The following is a 19,601-nucleotide window of genomic DNA, read 5'->3' as shown; positions in this document are numbered from 1 at the left end:
ACACAAATGCCCTGTTATATTGTTATCAAGGGCCAGTCTTCTACAATTACTTTTAGATCAAGTTGGCAAAATCCTTGCACCAGTCTAAATGTTAACACTGAATTTTACAGTACTGTTTTCTTTTTTTGTTGCATACATATTGAATGAAATGGATACTACTTTATTTGTGTGTTTTGTTGAGAGATGGCTTTGATAAATTCGCTTCAGGGTGAGAGTTGAGCCTGTGTGTGTCTGAGTCAGTTTTAAGAAAGAGAAGGAAAGTGAACTTCATACTGCCAGTATCAATTCAGGAGGGAGGGAGGAACTTGGCTGAGGGGGGAGCACTCAGTGGAGAGGTCAGTGAAAAAACCTTTGGCAGTTGCATGACTGGGAAAATATTTTGGTGAATAGCTATGGCTGGCAGTATTTTATATGGGTCGATTTCGGATGTGAAAAATACCCTTCCTTTCCTGTTCTAAAGGATGATCACTGGTGAATTCTATGTGGCTCACTGACGCTTTTGTGGGAGATTTTGTTTGGAGGGCTTACAGAGAAAAATGAAGAGGCAGTTAACATCTAGGTTTTAGAAGTATATACTCAGAGACTAACCTCTTTGAAAAAGGATACAGGAGGACATCAATTTCTCTGGAGAGTGGTTCATCATTCCCCATTGAGTCTACAATTCTTCAGGGTCTAGGTCAAGGCCTTTTTCTCCAGGAAGCCCTTTCTGATTATCCCCTCCTCAGTAATCTTCCTCCCTTTTGAATTCATACAATTCTTACCACCTGTGGCATTTAATTTAGCATGTAATTCTATTGCCTTTTGGAAAACTTAATACAAATAAATGAAAAATAGAATGGAATGCAGACCAAAGCCTAGCAACCTTATTATTCATTCAACCCAGCACTAGATGATGAGGGTTTATACCACCTGCTGTAACATGATGCAATCTGATGCAAGGATCTTTTTCTGTTATACTTTTACATGTGCTTCTGGGTGCTTTGGTTATAGAGCTAGGTATCAGCATTTTATTGATGGGTAAATGTTTTCTTTTCCTACCACATAAAATGAGCGGGGGAGAGGGGATCAGTGGTGGGGGGAAACTCAGCATGTTTTATCTACATAGAATTTATTTTCAGAATGCATCAAGACAAACTTTGGAGCCAAATGCTTCATTGTTTATGGTTAGATCTCAAAAGGCTGGTTGAAATAAGCTCTACATATTCATCAGCAGGCACTGCCAATAAAGACACAAATAAAGCAAATTAATAATTTTTTAAAACTGTCTTCAGAAAATTTCTATGTGGTTTTGATGAACAAAATTCTAACATAAGAAGCAGCACCATTGTCTCAGTGTTTGGGCACAATCATTCTCAAGGACATCTGTGCTGTCTCCTTTTCAAGCTTGGAAGGCTGCTATTGGAACTAAACCCAGACTCCTTTGTTGGGAAAAAAAAATCTGAATTTTTAGATTTCCATTTAAGTGGAGAAACAGCTTTCTCCACTTAAATACAAGATGCAATTTATTTTACAGTGTTAAATTAATAGCAGTGATTGGCTTGGAAATAAAAAAATGTTTTGAATTAAAACACCACATATCTATCAAAAGGCTACTATAAAAAAAGTTGTTCTTTGCTAAGGCACACTGTATACTTGCAAATCATTTTATCATAATTCCAGTCATACTATGCAGACTTAACTTTAGCTCAAGCCATTTGACATATGAAAATTCTGAGTTTAAATCAGAAATCAAGATGGTTGAAATTAGGCTTATAAATATGATAGATATTTGCATTAAAAGCTTTCAATATAAAATTGTACCATTTTATCAAGAATAAAACCCATCTGGCAGTCTCAATGCAGCAATGATTTATTTAGTGGCCCAGAAAGTGGCTATCAGTAGATATTCCATTTTTCTCAGATGTAAATATTGAGTGAAGTGTACTTCCTTCTTGATAGGAAATCCAACTCAGAGATAAACTTTTGATGGACTCATTAATAGCCTGGCCTGTAAATCTTATCTCCACTCAGATCTTAAAGCAAATAGCATTATTCTTTCATTATGCAGAGGCCCTCATCATCCTGTTCTGATGCAGTACTTCAACCTAATGGCCTAAGAATATTAAAACATGAAGAGAAGAAAGGAAATACATTTTTCTTTTTTCCTTTAACACTCACTTCACATGTGCAATTATTGGCTCTGAAGCCTTTGGTCTCTGCATATAGAATTCATCCATGCTGTCTCTTCCAAAAACACACCAGACCCTTCACTCTCCAAACCACCAACGCCTTGGCAGGGGCTGGGGCTAATGTAGAGAAGCTAGATTTGGCAAGAGTGGAAAAGGAGAATTTCTAAGTGTCAGCTGAATGCCACAGAATGCTGCAACATCTTGTTCAGCTCAAGTAAGAATTCTTTCTAGGGGCAATGTGGAATACTGAAAACAAGAAAAAATCAGGTGATTTTACAGAAAAACAAAATGATTATTCAGAGAAAAAGAAGAGTTGCAAGAAAAAAGAGGAAGTCTTTAACATTTTTTTTCTTGAGTTGTGAAGGGAAGCGCCTAATAGAAATATACACAGATTGGTTTTTAGGTTCTTTTCTTTCTTTCTTTCTCTTTCTCTCTTTCCTTCCCTCCTTTCCTCCTTCCTTCCTTCCTTCCTTCCTTCCTTCCTTCCTTCCTTCCTTCCTTCCTGTGTGTGTGTGTGTGTGTGTGAGATAAATGAACAATTTAGAGGGGTGCTGTGGGGAAGGTGTGGACAAAATGCTTGTCATTGATAATCAATGCTGGGCAAAAAAAAACAAATCATAAGATACACTCAGCTCTCCCTCTGAAGTAACTTGAACCAAGGAGAAACTCTTCAATAATTTCACATTTTTAATATTCAGAATGTTATTTCCTATAGAAAATAAATGTTTATGTTGTATCAGATACTTATTTACCAATTAAAGTTAGAACTAAATATTGATGGATAAATATATATCCCCTTATAAACTGTGGACACTAATACAGCAGTCTTTTCCTCATTGGGATTCAGTTCAGCATGGGAAACTGTCCTTGTATTTTGTTTTTTCTAAAGCCCTTAGTATATCACAGTTTGTGTGTGTGTGTGTGTGTGTGTGTGTGTGTGTGTGTGTGTGTGTGTTTGTCTTTTTTTTTTTTTGACAAAAAAAAAAGATGGAAGAAGACCTATGATTAGGATTTTCAAGCAGTCTACAATTATTTAGTGGTTATCAACAACATGAATACCACTGTACTAAGTTGATTTGATGATAAGAGGAAAACAAATAATGTCCCTGACATAACAAGATGTCAACATCAGGAAAAACAAAACCAAACTGCAAGGCAAGTCACTTATCTTTTTGGTTGTCTATTTGTTTGATTTTTGAGAACCCTATACTCACAACAGCAGCCTAATATTTTAATTCTTGTTATGGAAATCAGAGGCCAAATAGGATTTTAGAGAAGTGGAGATCAGAAAGAGACTTTGTGACTTAAGGTGTGGCCTGAAGAGGTCCCCAAAAGGTGGGAGAATATTTTGTAGAAAAGATACTAAAGACCATTTCTGACCAAGAAAGCAGCACATGAAAAGGCTTAGATCTGGGATCTATGTGGGTATCTGGCCACTTGGGCAGGGGACATGAACCTGCCAAGGTGGGGTGGAGTCAGGAAGCACATGCAACAGAGTCAAGGTGAGGGAGCCTAGAAAGCCAGATAGAGGCATTTATATTGGATGCACAAATTATTCTTTCATTTCACCCTCACTGACCATTCCCTGAGTTCCTTCTCTGGGCCACATCTTGCATAAGACCTGGAGCCCCAGAGTGAGACAGACAGGCATGACCCAGACCACATGGAATAGAGACTAAGACTAAAGGGCCAAACATGGAATTCCATTCAAGTCAAGTGTTTGCAAATTCCACATGGAGAAAGAAGAGGAGGAAAACATTCTTTATCAAGAAGAATCTGATCTTTGATATCCCTCAATCTTATATGTGGTAAGATATTTTATAAAGGGGTTTATAATATAATAACAGCATGGGAGCTTCGATAATATTTTTTCCTCTAAGACACTCAAAGAAAGTATAATAAGCTAACTTCAAGCAGAATAATCAGGTTTTTCAGATGACCTTTCTAAAATGATTATCAAAAAGACTTCTAGTCTTTATAATGTCTAAGATAAATAATTACACCACTGCAGCAATTTCAGGTCTGGGCTGCTTCCTGAACGCTGCCCCAAATAAAGGTCTACAAAACACTTTCCAAATATGCTAATTAGCTGAGTGGGTTTGTGTGTGTTTCAAACTATATTGAGTTTTAGTGCCAATCTGCTTCAGAGTCAGCTGAGGGAATAAAAGCACAGCTTGATTTGAGGTTAGCAGAGTGAAGGACAAGAGCATTTTGTCCCCTTTCACATCCCATAGCTTCACTGTGTATCTGTGCACTACTCTCTAAAGATTAGGCTCTAAGGGGCCACACTTTTTGAGACTTTAACACAAAAGCTTCTGACATCTCTCCTAAAAATATCCGAAAACAATTTGATGTGTTCTTAAAGCTGAAGCATGGAACTACATTTTCCTTCTCCTAGCCCTTCCCAGACTATTATGGTGATTTCCAAATGAATAGCATTGGGCTGATTGCTTATCAGGCTGGATAATGGCCTAATTTATTACAGAAACCCTAGTCAGACAGAAAAAAATGGCAAAATCCCGCTGATTTATATAATCTTTTTGAGACATAGGGTCCATGTGCAATAAAAATCTGCTAGAACATGGTGAGCCTATGAGATGAGGGATTTTTGTCTCATTAGCACCAGCATTTAAAAATAGGGCACCTCCTCAGGTTGAAATGTCAAGCCCGAGACTGCTGTGTGCAGATGGGTGTGCAGGACACCTAAATAAGTCTTAATAGTGTGCAAACATCAGATACTACACTTGATCTTAGCCAAAAGGCCGAGAAGTGATAGTGTGCAAACATCAGGATTAGTGTTTCTGGGGTCTCTGCTGTGCGCAAGTGTCCACCTGTCTTATTCAACTTAAACATAAAAAGCCATTGGTCCTTTGGGGCACAAAAGGTAAGACATACAAAGGACCTCAGAATATTTTCCTTTCACTGAGTATTTGGATCCATGCATTCAATCATTCATTATTAAGAAGTATTTATTAAACCTCCAGGTACTGTGCTAAGTGAACAACATAGCAGTGAACAAAAACAAATGTCTCTGGCCAGGATGAAATTTTAAAAACCTGGGTGGGTCAAATAAAAACATGAACATCAACCTGATTTCAAGCTCCGTGAAGTAGGGGACTGTCATTAATATTTTCATTCTCCAGTAGAGTAACAGAATGACATAAATAATAGAGACAATATATATGAAGAAAATAGAAGTTTTCACAAAAAGAACATAAAGATTAGTTTTAAAGTAGTAATAATAATTACTATCATTTATCAAAAGTACACTATCTGCCTAGCACTAATTGCTCAAAAAAATCTTTTGAAATGAAATGATAGGTGACCCTCAGGAAAATCTCCTACATAGAATCTGTAGATCCTCTAATACTGCCAAGTAACAATATTCACTTCTCAGGGCAAAATGATGAGATTAACAGACTACCTATTGATCTTACTGAAGGCATGCCAAGACCTCTGGTCCTCTTCCAAATACCCACCTATGTCAAGGGAGGAGAATGTGCAGCATCTGAAAGACCTTTGAAAGTTGGTTTCTGATGAGTGCACTATGTCGAAAACACTGGTTTTCATTTTTTTAAGTTTTTTTTTTCATGTTTGAGAGAGAGAGAGAGAGAGAGAGAGAGAGAGAGAAACAGAGCATGAGCAGGGAGGGGCAGAGAGAGAGGGAGACATAGAATCTGGAACAGGCTCCAGGCTCTGAGCTGTCAGCACAGAGCCCGATGCGGGGCTTGAACTCAAACCGTGAGTTCATGACTTGAGCCAAAGTTGGATGCTTAACCAACTGAACCACCCAAGCACCCCTGGTTTTCAAATTTTTAGTCAGACCAGAAGCACCTGGAGGGACTGTTATAACACAAATTCCAAGGCCATGCCTCTGTACTTTCTGATTCAGCAAGTCCTAGGTGGGGCCAGAAATTTACATTTCTAACAAGTTCACAGGTAGGTTGATCAAGCTGCTTGCTCTACTGACTTGCTTTGTCAACCACCTAATTGGGGAAAGCCTGTCTCTAAGAATGTATGCTTTCTAGTTCTTCTGAAGTGGGGTGGGTGAAGGGAGATGAACATGACAATTAGGGGAACTGGCCCTTTATTCTTCCAGAAAAAAATAAAAGAAAGAAAACTACAGATAAAATATTAAGGCCACTAATTTAATCTTTGAAAGAAAAATAAAAGGCGTGGAAAAATTATCCTCCACATCCTATCTCTTGCTTGCACTTACAGAACCTGGCTAAAAGCTGCAGGCAAAGCTGTCTGCGGCTCACCGCCATCCCAGAGGGAGCAACTGTAGGTTAGGACTCAGGGACAGGTGGAACCACAGAAGACAGCTAGGAGCCCCACAAAGAATGTTCAGGTGTTATCTGCCAAAGTGATTATTAGGGGATATAGGGAAAGAAAGCCCTTTGACTGATCTTGGCTTCTCATTATCCTGCAATTTCTATTTCATTTCTAGGGAATAAAAGTATAGTCTTATCTAAAGATGAGAAGGACGGGGCACCTGGGTGGCTCAGTCGGTAAAGCGGCCGACGTCAGCTCAGGTCATGATCTCGCGGTCTGTGAGTTCGAGCCCCGCGTTGGGCTCTGTGCTGACAGCTCAGAGCCTGGAGCCTGTTTCAGATTCTGTGTCTCCCTCTCTCTCTGACCCTCCCCTGTTCATGCTTTGTCTCTGTCTCAAAAATAAATAAATGTTAAAAAATAAATAAAGATGATAAAGACACCCAAATTCTGAAACATCCTAAGATTAGTAGGTTTTTTTAATCATCTCAGTTTTACAAATTAGGAATCTGAAGCTCAGAGACGTTATGCAGCACCACCATGGTCACAAAACAAGGAAGCAAAGAGTCTGGATTCGATCGAGATCTATGTAGCTCCAGAGACCATACATCTATCCATTGTATTATTCTATCACTGCCCACACTATGTAGCCTCAACTTTTTTTAACGTCATAAAACTCTTATCGGGTACATACTATGTGTCAGGTACTGATATTTATGTTAGCTCATTTAAAAAAAAATCCTGAGAAAGAGGTATCATATAATCCCAAATTTATAGATTTTAAAAACTGAGGATTAAATAACTTGTCAGACTTTGCAGAACCAGTGGCAGAAAAAATGAACTCAGTATCTTTAGCTTTCTTCTTTCCTAATACCAGTCACCCTTCACCATTCCTTCAAATTGGTCTGTCTCTCGCTTCTTATTTCTAATTATGTTTCCATGAAATTAGGTCCTCAGAATCAAATTTAATATGTAAATGAAATATCTAATAACATAAGATATCTACTGTTGAATACCAATTATTATAGAAAGGTAAGAAGAATTCCACCACATTGAAACTGTGGCTAATGGCTGCATTAGGGATGATTTATATCTATATTAGAGTTTCAGTTAATGCGAAATAAAATGTATCCTTACCTTTTTTTCCACTTTCAAAATGAAATGAACCTGAATAAATTATTATGAATTGTATACTTTCCAATGACAGGGTTTTTTTGCAGTTAAACTGATTGATTAAATGTTATCATCTGATGAAGAAAAAAATTTTCTTGAGATAACTGACCAGGCAACGGAGTTAAAATTTTCTAAGAAAACCAAGTCATCCACTCTGACACAAGATGAATTGTTTTAAGCTAAAGGTCATTTTCTTGCAGTATACATGGCTATCATTACTGATGTGTAATGGGGGTTTTCAAGCTATGTATTCTTCCCTAACATCATTTAACAGCATGAGTAATATATTTATAGTTCTCACGTCTCCTTAAGGGCAAATGTAATGCCAGGACAGGTAGGGAAATGAATAACAGTGGTTAACAATGGAATGGTTAGAGTTAAAACAAACAAAACTGGGTCATTACTGGAATATAGGGAACTAGGAGAGAGGGCAATTCACATACTTTAGAAAATTCCAAACAGCTACAAAGGCACTGGCTCTACAAACAAAAAGAGCAAAACAAACAAAACCACAATTCTTTCCTTCCGTAAAGTCCAACAGGATAAAGAAAGATCTCTATGGCACTATTACTAGTAACTGATAATGTAGTGCAAAGTACTGCCTTTTGTATAATACTTTTTTGCAAGCTATTTGTTTGCATCTGTCTTTGGAGGGTAACTGAAAGGAACCACCTTTAAAATGTTTTATTTCAGTCAGAAAATTCATTTATCTAGTTTTCCAAGGAAGTCCACTCTGAGCTCTGAGTTTCAGAAGCATATTCAACTTTACTTCGGCATCTGTTCAGCATACTACCGCAAACAGAAACAGAGTGATTACTTACCTAAACACATCTGTCCAGGGGGCCTCCTCCTGACTCCTCAGCAGTGTCTGGGTTCTGACTGGTCAAAGCACTGAGTCCTAGATGTTCACTGCCCCTATTAAGACCTGTACTTGGGAGTTCTTGAGACTCTGTTTTAAACACCTGCTTAGATGGCTCACTAAAATCAACAGGGGGGTTTTACTTTCTCACTGACATTGTGCAAATGTTTGTTCACTGAGGGGAAATGGCTGAGAGGGACAGACGGAGAGCTGTGAAGAAATTAAAGGACCTTTAATGGATTAAAAACAAAAAGCCATTCTGCTCTCCAGGGTGCACATTTATTTAGCTAGATTTGCTTAAAAGTATTCTCAAGTTTCCAAATTCAGTAGCCCAGAATGACTTTAAATATTTTTTTTTTCTGGTCTGTTGGTGAGATATGCCTTTGTATGATTATTTTAATGATGATTATCTATATGGTAATTGCAATGTAAAGCTAATATATAAGTATGGCAGAACATGTGAATGAATTATACAAGTCAAATGTTTCCAGAGTATTTTGAAAAAGCCCTTTGGCTACATTTTTAAGTCTAACTAAACACTCCTACAGACATAAGAGTTATTACTCTTTGGCAAGATTCATAAGAATGGGTAAAGTTAAAAAGAATGACATTCTGATAGACTTCTGACAGCAATTAATTTTACAAGGGACACATTTATATCCTAAATCCCCCCAAAACACTTTTTAACTACATAACAAGATGCACTTTTTAAAGACAAATACTTCCACTAAAATTTATAATGATCTGAACTGTAGAAGAAATACAATTAAATTGCTTCTTTACAATTCCTTTTTACAAGGTAATTTAATTGCATTTTCCCCAAACCATGAATAATTTTCAGTTATTGTTTAGGTTTAACAAGAATTACAGAAACAGAGTCTTAAAAGTTCTAGTTAAAAGGGTATTATCAGAGTTTATTGTTGAGGAATTACAATTGTTACAGACCAATGATAATATTTATGTTCTTTTTTCATACTTGGTTCTACAAATGCAAGCCAGAAATTAGGGAAGATTCATTGACAACATTTTACTTCCATTGTGGCAACAATTTTCCTTTCCTGGTGGTCGGCTGAGGAAACAGTGGTTTATCTCCTCCCCGTTCCTCAGTATATACTTTTGCCCAAAAAATTCAAAGTGTAGCCATAAAAGCAAGGGAAAGAACTAAAAAAGGAATTAAAAAACCCTTTATCATCTTTGATAAAAAAAAAAATACTTCCTAAATACCGATTCGGGAAACCCATTTCTAAGGCAAAAGGATGTAGTCCTAACATGTAAAATAACTTAATATTCAACAATGCAGAAATTCCTTTATAGTCAGAGTCCAGTCTTCTTTAGGCTCACACAAACCTATATCACATCACCTTTCCATTTTAAATTGACAAGATATTATACTTTTCCTAGTGACATGTGATAAACTTCTTGCTATAGAAGAACTCTTCAAGTTTAATAATAAAAATCAATAGTCTCAAAGAATTTAGATGACCCATCAGTCCTTTCTTTTGGGAAAACAAAAATTAATTTATTCTAATGATCTTCTTTGAGGTTAAAGGGCTGAAGTGATGAAGAACTATTAGGCAATATCTTCGGGATGACAGAATTACTATGGTTACCACAACAACCACCACCACAACCACCATGATTATTTTAATTTTCTCTTTTTAAATTTTGCTAAAAACAGTTTGGGAGAAAACACTATCAGTTAAGGTATACTGATTTAAAAGCAAACCAGAAAAGAAAATCAGCTAATCAAATAAATATTAATGTAAATTACTTTGAGGAGAGAGGAAGGTTAATTCCACATATAAGAACTAATATTCAAGTTAAAAATTCAAGTTAAATCCACTTTTAAAGGACTCTGACATAGCACTCTGACCAGTTTTGGAAGTTTAATTAGTGATGTAATTATATCTACAACTACTGATGACACAGACTAGAAATTCCATATTAATGAATTATAATAAAATTTACTTTAATTAGTTAATTTATCTAATTAAAAGGTACTTATGTCACTAGAGTCTGAATTCCATAAGTTCAGGAACAATGCATTATACCCCTCATGTCCACGAAAACCCAAACATTCTTAGCCCTTTTAGGAACTCAACATGTGTGAATTGATTTGAAATTTCTAGTTAATTGACAACATAAAGCATTAAAGCTGAAGGAAACATTTTAATAAGTTAATTAAATACATTATTCATTAGTTTAATAAACAATTCTGAGCACCCACTCTGGGCTAGATACTATGATAAGTTTTGGGAATTCAAAAGTGAGTAAGACATTTAAAAGTTCTTTGGCTTTTAAAATAATTTCCTATAAACTGATTGTAATTTCTATGTAATTCTAGGTACTTAAAATGATACTGTGATTGGATCTTTAAATATTATAAAAATTTTACTCAGAGGGGTGCCTGGGTGCCTCAGTATATGTGCTGGCATATCAAATCTGTGTGAAGTTTGGGGATACATAATATAGAAGAAATGAATAGTCATTACTCTCTAAATTCCCAAATTTCCTAGTATAGTAAATATTCATTTACAGTGGATCCAAGTAACCTTAAGCTTTGTCTTTTAAACTCCACCTACCCAAGCTTCAATTTATGGAGTCAGCTTTGACTTCCCCATTCTACCACAACTTCCATACTGAATAGAGTTCATTCAGCCATTGAGTCTCATTTTGTAGATAAACATTCATATGGGTTTCTAATTTAGTCCTAATTACTGCTCTGCATTTACAACTTACTATGCTTTTGCATACATCTCTCAGTGTAGGCTTTTCTTGTCTCTGTCTCCAAAAGTCGACTTCCTATTAGCATACTTTGGGCCATGTAACCCATCTTCTGGTCCAGCATCCTCTTTTCCCCTTCTCTCCAATAATTGGAATCCCACTTGGATACTGAAGATGTTTTCTCCTTTCTCTGAGCTTCAAGGAGAAGCTCTCCACCAGTCCTCCATTTCACTCATCACATCTTACACAGGACCATTTGTAATCTGTATCTGTATACTTCACTTAGTCACCAATACTGCAACTATCTGTGGGTAATACCTATGCCTTGGACCTCTGTAGATCATCCCTAGAAGTTAGTACACTGATGTGGATTAAGTCAATTTATTTTGTTGAATGATGTGTTAATGGTAACTTGAGGGCAGGGTATAATTTGAAAGTGTATTCTGAACATACACACATTGTAAATATAGTGTTAGTCATATATTTTATTGAAAAATTTTAACTCTTCAAAATTAAACATTTATTAGCAGTATATAGGATAAATGCCTAGTAATTAGAAAGGTCTATTAATTAGGGCTTTCATTTTCTAACTATTCTGAAACATACCAAAAATATACTGAAATTATCTCAGGTATATATGCTTGGTTTAATTCTAAACAGGAGTGTTCTCCTTTTTCTGACCTAATTTTTATATGTTATCAATTCATCATTTAAGATGAGTTGATCTTGTAAGTTTGAAATTTTGCAAAACAGGAAGTTTTTTTAAAGTCCCAAACTGTCTTATTTATTTATAATTTGACTTCCTTTTAACTTAATTTGGATATGCAGGCTTTAAAATGGTCTTACATGGTCCAGAATTACACAAAGTTCTAAAATACAGCAGTATCCTTTTAAGCAGGACTTTATAAATATGAATAATAAATTATGCTGAATAAATGAAATTATCATTAATTCAGTTTGTGAGAAATATGTAGGTATATGTCACATTGTTAGATATGGGTGTACCTAAGGACATCTCTGATATAATTCCAATTTCATATTTATTTAAATTGTCTTTATCTTTTCCATAAAGGACTTGGAGAAAGGAAAAATTTTTAACATGTACAGAGTCTTTAAAAACATATGGGGGAGCTTTAAAATTCTCAGGAGGGATGGTGCAAAATAATTTCCAAGCACAAGGATTTCCTCAGTTTGAACAGAGATGTCACACTCAATTCCTTTATTCACACATTAATCCAAATATATTAAACACTCATTACATTCCACACATAAGGAATTATACTATTCTTAAAAAGCTCTTTGTATATAATGTTCTAGTTCAGTAAGGAACTCCACTTTTATTTCTAATAGGCCTACAGCATGCTTATGTTTTTTTTTAATAAAAGAAACTCATTTGCAGTGTAGAGAATTTTAAAATTTTAGAAAAAGTGTTAAAAAAAATCTCATAACCACTACTCAGAGATACCTACCCTTAACTTTTTCACACATTTCCTAACTTTTCCTCTGATGTGTTTATGTGTCACATAAATGGGTTATTATTCTCTGTGACATTTTTATATTTCTTCTCTACAAGGAGTCTTTTATTCAAGGAATAGTCTGTACTTCATAGAATGCTTTCCACTTAGTGGGAGAGATAGAGATGAGGCCAGAAGATTAGCTAAAATAAAATGAGACTGTATGCAGTATAATGCACATATACAGAAAGATCCGTCCATCAGTCTGATGAAGCAAACACAAATGCTTGAGCTGAAGGTTGAGGAGTGTGCCAAGAGACCTCTGATGGGGATAGGGGATAAGAAAGAAAGTTGTTGGACTGGATACCTTGGATCTAATGGATACGTTAGAGGTGCTACAGAACTACCAGTACAATGGTAGAGTACTTCTGGAGCCTAAGGGACAAAGCAGAGGGTGTTACAGCTATGTCTTGCTAAGTAGCTAAATCTTTTGTCTAGGCTGGTGCACAAGAAAAAAAATTACAATTAATAAGAAAGAAAATATAACACTCTCATTGCTGATACCCTTAAAAATCCCCCTCTTTATCCACTCCAATGCCCAATATGAGTCCCTTCCAATCTCTACTTTAAGTCCCCAATGCCATAGGGCTAGAGACTATACTATCAGAAGCTTGAAAGACTTTGGAGGTGACCAATGTTTTATCTACAGTGAAACCTTGACAACGTTAAGATCTAGTGCTAGATGCTCAGTATAATCAGGGTCTTGATGATGATAATAATAATAACAGTAATATCATTTAACTCTTAAGGTTGTTATAAGGGTCAAATATGGTAACATTTGTTAAGTGCTAAGAATGGTGCTTGGCACACAATAACACTATATACATTGTTGTTAAAGTCAATATCCCCAAAGCATCAGGGGGGGGAATGTTAAATAAATATAAACATACAAGCAAACAACAACAACATAGTAACTAAAATTCCTGCTATAGAACACAATCCATGTGTTTTGAGGTAATTGCCAATTCATTACACAGTTATTTCTAAATGACTTCAAATCATAAGACTTATCAATCTAATACTATTTCTATGGATGAATTAAAAAGGTAAAGCATCCAAGTTGATTATAATTGAACTCATTTCAGGTCTGATAATTTTGGCAGTTTTAGAGTAGGAAAATACAGAGGTTCTGAGTCATTTATGAAATGAAGGGGTCTGTGCTTTGAATTGCCATAGCCTCATTTTAAAGAACTTGTAAAAATGCTCAGAAATATTTGCATTCTAGAATATTTTTGGCATTATATAAAAGATGCTTAATAAACTGCAAAAGATTGAGTAATTTTTCAAAACACCCAGACTGCAGCTGTTAGGTCATTCTTATTCCAGATATTCTATATTGTACATGGAAGAAAAACCCCACAAGTATTTTTTCTGTATTTATAGCCAAAGGCTGGTCACTGGAAATTTATGACACTCTGCAAAAAACAATGCTGACCTTGCAAGTGCCTCCAAGAAAAGAGTAGATTCAGAATCCATTGAATGAAATCAACTTGACTCCAGCCTACCCCACCGGTTTGTGACCTAATTTTTAAAAAATTCCTTAATTCAATATATAATAAAGCTCCCTGAGGGCAAACAATCTGCCTCTTGTATGTTTTCCTGGAGCCCAACATAGTATTTTGGCACATTACACATGCTTAATAAGTATTTGTTAAGTTAGTTAAAAATAAACACAACCAATAGCATCAACAAAGCCTGTTTTGTATTAGAGCATCAGATGTTTTACAAAGAAATCTTAGCTCAGATGTCATCCTTATTTCTGACTTTCATTTATTCAATATTTCTAAAAAATTTCTAAGAAATAGGTAATTCTACTTATTTTTTTTTCCTAGGACAGAACCTTAAGCAGTTTAAACATCAAAATAAACACTTATCATGATACGAATTCCATGTCACATGATTTGTACACAGTAGTTATAATTCTCACAAGCATTCTGCAAAATGGATACTTTCCATCCCTATTTTATAGATGAGGACACTGAGGCACCAAGTGCACATAGTTCACATAGGGAAAAAGGGACAACTTTAGGATTCTGTTATTCTACTTTTTTTAAATGTTTTTGTTTTATTTTTGAGACAGAGAAAGAGCATGAGTAGGGGAGGGGCAGAGAGAGAGGGAGACACAGAATGTGAAGCAGGCTCCAGGCTCTGAGCTGTCAGCACAGAGCCCAATGTGGGTGTTGAACTTATGAACCTTGAGATCATGACCTGAGCCAAAGTCGGATGCTTAACTGACTGAGCCACCCAGGTGCCCCTGTTCTTCTGTATTAGCTTTGAAATCATCTTACTGCTTAGGATCTTGCCTTGAGAATATATTTTGATAAAATGTGGTATAAATGAATCCTAAAATAAATGTTATATCCCCACCCCAAATGAGAAGGTGCTAATAAAGTATTTTATTCCTTTATTTGTTCTAGTAAGAGATCATCTCTCTCTTATTTCCACAGAAGGATGCTTAGGAAAAGAAAAAAAAATCCTTAATACCATCAATGGAAAGAAAATGAATCCCAATCAGTTCCCTGTGGGGCCCTTCCTTGACAGGAATGGACACTCTGACCACTAACACATTGCTACCATTTTGATTTCTTGAGTCCGTTAAGCAGCACAAGAATCCTTTACATTTTCAAATACTATGTTGAGAAGCGGGAATCTGTGAGCACTAAGGAGGTGTCTGTCAAATGCATGTTAGAAATGCATATATCTGTAAGAAAATTATCAAATGGATGGAGTTAAATATTGAAATTGGTAGGACCCCAAATATAAAGTATGTTAAAAAGCCTTGTCACCTGTTCATACCAAAAAAAGGGGGTATTCTAGATTAGTATATATAAAATATTTTTATACTAGCACATTTTGTACCCAGCAGTTTTCTTTTAACTAGAAAATCCTCTAGTTGTTAGAGTGGGAGAGAGCCAAAGCATAAGAGACTGTTAAAAACTGAGAACAAACTGAGGGTTGATGGGGGGTGGGAGGGAGGGCAGGGTGGGAGGGAGGGCAGGGTGGGTGATGGGTATTGAGGAGGGCACCTTTTGGGATGAGCACTGGGTGTTGTATGGAAACCAATTTGACAGTAAATTTCATATATTAAAAAATAAAAATAAAATTAAAAAAAAAAAAAAAAAAGAAAATCCTCTAGTAATAACAATCTCTTCACCAAGACAAACTTTCTTAAGTCTCTTCATTGTTGTTAATTTCTTGTTATGTGGAGCAGATTTCCTTGGCATTACTATACAAAATTTTGAATTAAATAGAACTAGGCTATCCCCAAAACTTAGTATATCTGGAAATACTAAAGTTCTATTAATGTAATCTCCTTAAAAATGAGATATTCTGTGAAAAAGCTGACTTAGCATATGATAGTTCCTCAATAAATGTTAATAATTATTGTTGTTATTGCATTATTATTATTATTATATTATTATTATGTCCACAAAATCAAATCCCCATGCTAAAATTCAGCATCATTCTTCCAGTGCTTTCCTCTTTATAACTTTCAAGTTTGCTGTTGGGAAATAAGAATCATACTTTATCCCTATCAATTACATTACATCTTGAAAACCAAGTTGCTCAATACTGATTTTGATTTTACTTTTTCCAGTCACTTTGTACTGTGGGATTCTGGTAAAGGTTAGCATGGGACCAACAGAACCAATAGAACCAACAGAACCAACAGCTCGATAGCTAGGGACAAAAACCCCAGGGATTAGGATTCTGAATTGGCTGATGGTTAAACTAACCTAATGGGTGGTGGAAGCAAATAACAGGTGAGTTAATTTTTCTACTTCAGTCAAATTTTATTTCATGTTCATAGAATTATTCAATAATAGCCCAAAGTTGAAAAGATGACAGACTTTGCAAATTTAGCACCAACTGCAGATAGACCCAGCCCAATCTAGAGTCCCAAAGAATTCAAATTCTAAGCAGAAGGCCTTGCAAGTGGATGGAAGCTTATAATTCTGTGTTGTTATTTAGATAGTCTAATGTAAGCCTGACTCCTTAAAGGTTGTGTGTATTTGCAGGAATAGAACAGAACTAGTAAAACTAAGTCTCCTTTTCCTGCCCCTCTTGGATTGCAATTATTCAGTGGGAAGGCCTCGTCCCAAATAAAGATCCCACAGTTAAAAATGTTGAAATGTAGAAGTGTGTGTGTGTATATGTGTGTGTGTATACACACACACACACACATACATATACACACACACACTTTTTTTTTTGGTGACTGTAAAACTCAGCTTAGCCTTAAAATAAATGAAAACAAGTTTTTTTCTATTTGATGAAAATTTGGCAAAGATTTTTTTTTCCTTAAAGCACTTCCAAAAGTGTGTGACTTTATTATAATAATTAAAAATTCTACTCAGAAAGTCACAAAAAATACTATGGTCCAGTGATGGGAACTACTATTTCCAATATTTTTATACTTTAACCAAATGCTTTACAACTAAAATTCAATTAAACACAACAAATACTTTTTAATATCTACTATATATCAAGCACTGTAGTAAACATGAGGAAAACCAAACAGATAACGCTCAGTGCCTGCTATAAGAACAGAAATATTCACCTTTTGGTTTTCTTTGATATTTCTTTGGATATATTAAATTCACATTATAATACCAATATTTGTTCATGAGTTCCCCATTCCTTTTAAAATCTTCTTGTCACAAAACTTAAAGTAAGTATCTACAATTTTAATGAGATAATATATGCCAGTTTATCACAACAACTGATATATTTCCAAAAATCGCCCGCCATCTCATCATTTGCCTACCATTCGGCTTTCATATGTCCAAGCAGTAACATGGTGGAAGAGACAGACATTGACTTTATGTGCTTAGGAGGCAATTAAGCTTATTCCCAATGAATCCAAGGTATTAGTGTGGTGAATGAGTCCTAAGGAGTATATGTGACATGCATTTAAAACAAATGTGATTCTTTTATTGGCCAAAGAGTGTTACTGGTTAAATACCATAATACTTTTTTTAAAAGATTATTTATTTATTTTTAGAGAGAGAGGAGTAGAGAGGGAGTGAGAATTCCAAGCAGGTTCTACATTGTCAGGGCAAAGCCCAATGCAGGGCTTGATCCCACGAACCCAGATATCATGACCTGAGCCCAAACCAAGAGTCGGATGCTCAACCGACTGAGCCACCCAGGCGTCTCTGTTATACTTTTGATAGATTTATTTACTTTCCCTTTTCTCCCTCCACACATCCACAATAGTAATTTTCACATTTTGTTTTTACTGAAGTATTCAGATTTCATTTTAACTAATTTGTCTCTCTTTTCCCATTATAACTTAACAAACTCATCTGCAGGATATTGCCCTTGTTGACTGTTGTCTTGCTTGATTTAACACCTCCCAACACACACACACATAAACATGTCTTGCAGTTATTTTTCTCTACTGGTTCTTCTAAACAAACTAGACCAAGGCTTGACTGTGGACATACCAAGACACTTTTCCACTCTGGGCTTAGTTCTTAGCAGGTCAGTTAAATGATGGTAGAGACCATAAAAAATTCTACCTTAAGAGCTGAACTTTTTGTTCTGCCTATTCAAATGCTGAACTTCTTTCCAAACCCAGATCAAATTCCACCATCCATCCCCACACACCTTTCCTAGATCATTGCACTCCAGTGTTTCCTTGTTAGTTTGAGTTCTACATGCTTTCAGTCTTTGACAATTTAACAGATAATTATATATATGTATATGTATATATGTATATATATTTCTATATGATGACCCATTATTGTTTTCTGAATTCCCATTTTGCCCTTCTGCTTAGCCTGTAACTTTCTCGAAAACAAGGTGATGATTATATTTTATTTAGAGCACTTGAATGATAATAAGCATACAGAGTTTTAGTAAATATATATTGATGACTGCCTCATATAATATCACACTCATAAAGCCATGAGTGAAATTTATTATATAGTTAGCAACAAGCCAGAGGGTACTTAGCAAAGTCAGGTTCTGTAGGAAGAATGAAAAATCCAAGAACATTGGAGAATTAGTTTTCTTGGCAACAATCTACTGAGATGGAGCCATATAGGCATTCTATAAATGTTAACTGATTGTGATCAACATGTTTTACTTCCAAGAATTCACATCCAACCAGCCGCCACTCCTCTACCTCCAATGTTAGATTCCAAAAGGACTCTAAATCCGTTTTCAAGGTTTGGCTTCCCTGCTTCTCTAAATTCTGTTTTTGAAAGTAGGAGGCATCGTGGTAGTGAAAAGAGATACTGTCTTAAATATATCAAAGTAATACAGTAAGTGCCTGAAAACAAGGGGACTTAAAAAGTTATTGTCAATAAGAATCAAAAACAGGAAAAACAAATGCTGCCTTTGGCAAGTTCAACATTACCAGAGTCCACTCTTGTTGCTTCAAATTTTCATCAGTTCCAGCCCCTCACCTGCCCTCTTCCCTGCCCCTGCAAACGCATGTGGGGATGAGTGACATTTTGAATTTCTCCTGTGAATAGATAGCCCTGTGGAGAAACGTTATGAATTTTAGCAGGTGCACTGGGTTTGTTTTTGATGTTTATTTTTGTTTTGTTTTGTTTTTCATCAAGTAGTTTCTCTGCTCAATTGCTGAGCCTGACACACAGAAGTTACTTCTCCTTCCCTATGCCTTATAGCTCTAGACCATGGGACACAGACAGCAGTTCCTGCTTTGTTTTGTTTTATTTTTCCTTAATAGAAATACACATGGGCTTGCTATACTGGCTTTTCATAAACACTGTGTGTCTAGAACTCCAAGGATCTCAGGAGCTACCAGCCCTTTAAAGTGATGGAGCTATAAGGATTTAATTAAGGGAAGATGTAAATACACATACATATGTACATGTTTCCTTTTATGCCAACCACAGAATCCAATAAATACTATGG

The 19,601-nt window shown here is 35.7% G+C and overlaps 1 protein-coding gene and 1 pseudogene across 20 annotated transcripts in view; both read right to left on the bottom strand.

Moving 5' to 3' along the window:
- NRXN1 (neurexin 1) overlaps nt 1-19,601 on the bottom strand; it is a 1,127,584-nt gene that overhangs the window by 947,434 nt on the left and 160,549 nt on the right. The gene's annotated exons all lie outside the window — the stretch shown is intronic.
- On the bottom strand, nt 4,802-4,942 carry LOC132672858 (U2 spliceosomal RNA; annotated as a pseudogene).

Source organism: Panthera onca, chromosome A3 (genome assembly GCF_046562875.1).
Source record: "Panthera onca isolate mPanOnc1 chromosome A3, mPanOnc1 haplotype 2, whole genome shotgun sequence".
NCBI classification, from domain to species: Eukaryota; Metazoa; Chordata; class Mammalia; order Carnivora; family Felidae; genus Panthera; species Panthera onca.
Note: the sequence above shows the minus strand (reverse complement) of the source record. Positions and strands in the feature narration are given on the sequence as shown.